Here is a 6,745-nt window from a genome sequence, read left to right on the forward strand (position 1 = left end):
TAGCACACAACCACCACATTTAATGGTTTACTAAACTTCCTACTAACCAAGCACCATATTTAATGGCTCAATAACGTAAGACATAATTTCTTACAACCCCTTAAGTTAGGAAGACAACACATTAAAAATTGATAAAATTTTGTTATGAAATTATATCACAATGAAAAGTTGTCAAAACTATTTTAATAAAAGACAACACATTCAATATAAATAATCAAATTTAAATTATATATCAAAATATAAATAATCAAATTTATAAAAATAATAATTTAAAATATATATCAAAATATAAATAATTTAGATTATATAAATAATAATTTAAATATATATATATAATGAATTTGAAATAGTGCGTTTAAACTTGATATTAGGTGATGCATTGGACAAAGATGATTCAAGCATTACCTTGGTAGTGAAGAATGGAAGTTTAACAAGGAATCAATGATTGTAGCAAAAGGGAAGTCGTGGCACTCCTTATACCGAACCCATGTGAAGATACTCAAGAATGGGTTGAATGCAGTATAAACTGAAAACTCTCTAAATTTGTGGCATCAATATTTCGGCCACATGAATGAGAAAGGGTTGCGAATTTTGGTGAACAATCTTCACATTCCCTCAACCAAAGACGAGGTTCTGGATCTATGCGATTACTTCCCATTTGGTAAGCAACACAAAGTCTCTTTTAGTCAAACATCAGAAAGGAAACATAATGTGTTGGACTTAGTTTATTATGATGTGCGTGGTCCTTTGGAGGAGTCATTGGGTGACAATTGATACTTTCTAACATTTATTGATAATTCATCTAGAAAGGTGTGAGTTTATTTCATGAGAACGAAAAACCATGTATTTAATTACTTTTAAGAGTTTCATGTCATGGTAGAAAGAGTGACAGACAATAAGCTGAAATATCTTCGCTCTGATAACGGGGGAGAGTATACCTTCAAAGAGTTTAAAGCTTATTGTGTAAAATATGGAATTCGACATGAGAAAACAGTGCCTGAAACTCCACGACACAATTGTGTGGATGAGAAAATGAATCGCACCATTGTAGAAAATGTGAGATGCATGCTGAAGATGACAAAGTTGCCAAAACAGTTTTTGGCAGAAGCAATTCGTATAGTTTGTTATCTCATAAATAGGTCACCCTCTATTCCTTTGAAGTTTGAAATACCAGAAAGAGTATGGTCTAAGAAGAATATTTCATACTCGAATCTAAGGGTGTTTGGATGCAAAGTAAATGTGCATATTTCAAAGGAGCAAAGATCCAAGTTGGATGATAAAACAATTTCATGTATTTTCCTTGGATATGGAAATGAGGAATTTGGGTACAAATTATGAGACCCAGAAAAGAAAAAAATTGTTAGATGCAAAGATGTTGTGTTCTTTGAGGGTCAGAATGGATAAATTTAGAAATCAACGAGAAGTTAGAGAGAGTTGATGAGTCCATAGAACTCATACCAATTCCTTCATATGTACAGTCAACAGTAACAGATGAAGATGAATATAATGAAGAAGTCATTGAGGAAACTTCTAACATGAATAATAGTAATGATGATGAGACCGTTTATGATGTTCCTGAGCAGGGGGGCAATATCATCAAGAGGAGTTAGAAGAGCCCCCATTAAGAGAGCACCAAACTTCTAAAAGGTACTCTTCTTTAGAGTATATTCTATTGACAAGAAAAGGAGAGCCAAAATGTTTTCAGGAGGCACAAGTTCATAAAGATAAAGTTAAGTGGCAGAATGCAATGAAAGATGAGATGAGGTCATTGCAAGAAATGGGCACATATGAGCTGGTGGAACTTCCTAAGGGCCGAAAGACATTGAAAAAAATGGGTGTTCAAGCTAAAGAGAGATGAAAATGGAGAAATTATGAAGTACAAAGCTTGAATTGTTGTAAAGGGTTTTGGACAGAAATAGGGCATCGACTTTGAGGAGATTTTCTCACAAGTGGTAAAGATGATTTCCATTCGTATAGTGTTAGGTCTAGTAGCAAACTTAGACCTTGAGCTTGATCAACTTGATGTAAAAATTGCATTTCTTCATGGTAACTTGGAAGAAGAGATCTACATGGTGCAATAAGAGGAATTTGAAGTGAAAGAAAATGAGAACATGGTTTGCAAATTGAAGATGAGTCTATTCGGTTTGAAACAAGCTCCGAGATGGTGGTACAAGAAATTTGACTCTTTTATAATGAGTCATGGGTATCGGCGAACCAAGGTAGATCCGTGTGTTTACTTCAAAAGATTTTCTAATGGAAAGTTTCTAATCCTTTGATATATGTTGATGATATATTAATTGTAGGACATGATACTCAGATAATAGCAATGTTGAAGAAGGAGATGTCCAAGAAATTTGACATGAAGAACATGGGCCAAACACGTCAGATATTGGGAATGCCTATTACTCGTGACAGAAAGACTAAGAGAATTTGGTTGTCACATGAGAAGTACATTGAAAGGGTTTTTGAAGGATTCAACATGCAAGGAACAAAGGAAGTAAGTTGTTCACTTCCTAGCCATTTTAAATTGAGCGAGAATATGTATCCATCAATAGAGAAAGAAAATGATGAAATGTCAAGTGTTCCATACTCCTCAATTGTAGGGAGTTTGATGTATACAATGGTTTACACTAGGCCAGATATAGCATGCATTCGGTGTGGTAAGTAAATTCCTCTCTAATCTAGGAAAACAACATTGTGAAGCAGTGAAGTGGATTCTTAGATATCTAAGAGGCACTTCTAATTTGTATTTGAGTTTTGGAAATGGTAAAATTGTGTTAGAAGGTTACACAGATCCTGATATGGCTGGAGATCTTGTTCATAGAAAATCCACTTCGGGTTATGTGTTTACTTTTACAGAGGAGCCGTGTCATGGCAATCCAAGTTGCAGAAATGTGTGGCTTTTTCAACAACAGAAGTAAAATACATTGCAGCAACTGAAGTTGGTAATGAGTTATTGTGGATGATTAGATTTCTCTTAGAGCTTGGTATGAAACAAGAAGATGCAATTGTTTTTTGTGATAGCCAGAGTGCCATAGATTTGAGCAAGAATGCTATATATCATTCCAGAACTAAGCATATTGGTGTGAGGTTTCATTGGTTAAGAGATGTAATAGAAAACCAACAAATGAAGCTGAAGAAAATCCAGACGGATAAGAACCCGTTAGACATGTTTACGAAGATTGTTCCAAAAGACAAGCTCGAGCTATGTTGTTAGCTTGTCGGCATGAATACCAAGTGATGACTTGAAGATTACTGTGCATCTCTCCGTGGGCTGGAGGGGGAGCCCAATCAGGCATTTAATTAAACAAGAAAACTCTAAGAATTCTGCTCATTCTATCACAACTAGAGAGAGAACATTATGCTAAGAAGAAAAAAAAACAGAGAAGAAGAAATAGAGGAAGAAGAAGAGAATGAGGTAGTAGAGATCTCCTTATATTTATTACCTTCAGGTTCCAATTTCTTGTTGTATATCTAAACTAGCTTGAGTCTAAATAAAATTAGTTTTTTCTGTTTTTATACCTCAATTGTTGAGGCAGGAGACAACGGGGAATACAACAAAATAGTTCCGGTCCAAGAACAACTGCAATGCCACAGATGATTCTAAACAATAAAGTTGTTGACAATAATTTTAAGATAGACTTTATAGTCTATGTTGGCAGCATCTTTCTATGGATCTCACATAATCCATCATGCAGGTTTAAAATCCTAAAATCATTATTTGATGTCGATAATATCCAACACTTAAATTGGTGTGAATTCGTAATGAAAGGCTTAGTTGAAGGTTGTCAGCAGTGGACGAAGAATGAAACACGTCATTTCATTGGATCGCAAACATTTCTCATTGTAAGTAATTTTTGTCAATGGTTTATTCAAATCTTAATTTAAATGTTCTAATATATTGTTTATTTTTCAGTTGTTCTACATGGATATGGTTGTGGGCCTTAAACTGCAACTGTCTTACGAACGATAATCTCCGATGTTGTCATATTAAAATGACAATAATTTGCATAGTAGGATTAAGATGGAAATGAATCGAACATAATTCGGATATGGAAGGGATGTTGGACGCCTTCCACTTCCAGATGAGGTGCGAGATAGGGTGTGAAAGTAGGTGGATGATAATGATCATGATCATGTGGATGTTCATAATAATGTGGATGATGATCATGATCATGATCATGTGGATGTTCATAAATTTCTCAAGTATTCCATTCAAAATTATTTCAAAAAGGCACCCCTGTAGAAGAACCTCAACCATTAGAGGATCGAGTTGAAACACCCCTTGTTGAAGTTGTTGATGTTGCTCAAGATAATGAAACCGTAGATTTTTTATTTGAAACACCACCTGAACATGTAGCACTCGAAGTGATATCACCCAAAGTGGTATCACCCGAAGAGGTATCACATGAAAAGAAAGATCAACCGAAGAGGAAGAGGAAGAGGAAGAACATGTATAAGCACATGAAGTTATTTAGTAGCAAACCTCATGTGGAAGAGCATGATGTGGATGATCCTGTAGAAGCTGCAGTTCAAACTTCTCTCAAAGAGGAAGAGGAGGAAGTTAATCAAACCAAAGTGGTACCACTCCTGAAGAGGAAGAGTAGGAAGTTAATAAAACCTCATTTGGATGAACTAGTGGTTGTAAAAGTGGAAGCTCATGAGGATGTCCCACTCCCACAGAGATTGAAGAGGAATAAAAAAATATGGGTTGGCTATTTGGTCTCCTTACATGGCATTTACTACGTTTACATTATCCCATGTCTTCAAGTATTCCAGAATTTCACATACAGATCGCAATGTTGCCGACATAATTTTTGCAGAATCCGACTTAAGGTAACATCTTTACAACTCTTCATTGTCATTTTAATGTTTTCTTAACTCTTATTAGGATGTGTTTTCTTTATTTGTCTTTGCAGTGAAGTATTATTCGAGAGTGACCAAGTCACACTGACCAGATATCACATGCTCACATTAAAAATTAATGTATATTTGGAATCTGGAATAATTGATGCGTGGAGCCAAATCATCGCTCAAAAGAGAAACCAAAAAATTTGCTTTTCTAATTATGTATCTATAAGTTATTTTTTATATGAAAACTCCCTAACAATTATTCCCTAATTTTTAATATGATATTCATTTGCAGTTTACACATCATTGTGGTCTCGTCTCAATAATTTTGTTGGTATGATTACAACTGAAATGGAATTATTTCATATATCATTTGAAGACTTAAAGAAGGTTGAGCTGGTAAGTAACCTCTCCAATATTTTAGAACAATTTCATTTATTGACTACTTATCTGAGTTGGTGTAGAAGGTGTAGGTACAGAAACTGTTAGTGTAGAAGCGGATGTTGTCGAATATGCAATGAACTTTTCCTTCACTTCTTTCACCACTTCAGCCAAAAAAGAAGTATTATGATCAGATTGAGCTGCAATCTGTTGGAGTTCTTGCATCATTGAAGTAAGATAGTTATACCGATTTATTTCAATGTCACCCATATCAGAATCATAAATGTTATTGATACTTTGATAACCTCTTTTCAAATCATTGCATCAGCGGTTCTAAATATAATTAGTCGGCACCATATTCACCTTTATTCTTCTCAAAACCGCCAAAATATGTCTACACAGGAGTCCTCTAAACTCAAAGAGCTTACATTGATAATTTACATAACCCTCCGTCTATGTGAAGTTTACCTTTACAAAAATATCTCTCCAATTTTCTCCCTCGTGACCTTGTATGGTCTCCACCACTCCAAATTTAGTTGTTGTCCCATCGTCTTCAAGTATGGCAGTGTCGCAGAACATCAACAATTTCACCTCATTCTGGAACAACTTAAAAATGTCGTTTGTATATACACTATAAAATTGTTTTTCCAATGAATACCCACTCACAATTGGAATAGTCAAATTATAATAATGAAAATCCAATTTTTTTTCATTCTCTATGTTCTTCTTAAGGACCTTTTCATATTGCTCTACAAATTGTTTTATGGATGTTTTAGAATGAACAAAATAAAAGTAAAAAAAAACATTCATAGATTCGCTTCTTTAAGATGTTGACATGCATGCCCAAAAATAGCATTTAACAAACACATGAATCCATTTTTTAAATTCTACGTGAAAGGAGTTCAACCAATTATTGTCTTACAACTGAAACTCATCAATCATTTTCAGCCAACTACTTTCACACTGTTGGATTGTGATTGAGTTGTAGACAATGTTCTTGAATGTCTTTTTTTATACTTTTATAATGAGCATGTGCATACAATTTGGTGGAGAGTTTCTTCATTATATGCCAAAGACAAAATCGATGATGGGTGTTCAGAAATACATTTTCAATTGCAATGGACATTGATCGACATTGGTCAATGATTATCCCTTTGGAGCACGTTCGTTCATACATGTCAACCATGCTTTAAAAAGTGAGATAAATGACTATGAATCCTCACTAGATTGTAAGCCACATCCTAACAAAATTGATTTTCCATGATGTTTAACACCGACAAAAGGAGCAAATGACATATCATAGCGGTTTGTCAAATATGTTGTGTCAAATGTGATGACATCCGAGAAGTACTCGTATGCAGCCCTACATCTTCCATCCGCCCAAAAGACATTCGAAATGGGTTGTTCATTAATTGAGAAATCTAAAACTCGTACTTTTGAGCTATTTTCAATAGAAGAAGGCTATGATTTGATCAAACTGAAAAGAGTGCGTTCTTTTATTTTTTTTATTAAT

This window comes from Impatiens glandulifera, chromosome 1 (genome assembly GCF_907164915.1).
Source record: "Impatiens glandulifera chromosome 1, dImpGla2.1, whole genome shotgun sequence".
NCBI classification, from domain to species: Eukaryota; Viridiplantae; Streptophyta; class Magnoliopsida; order Ericales; family Balsaminaceae; genus Impatiens; species Impatiens glandulifera.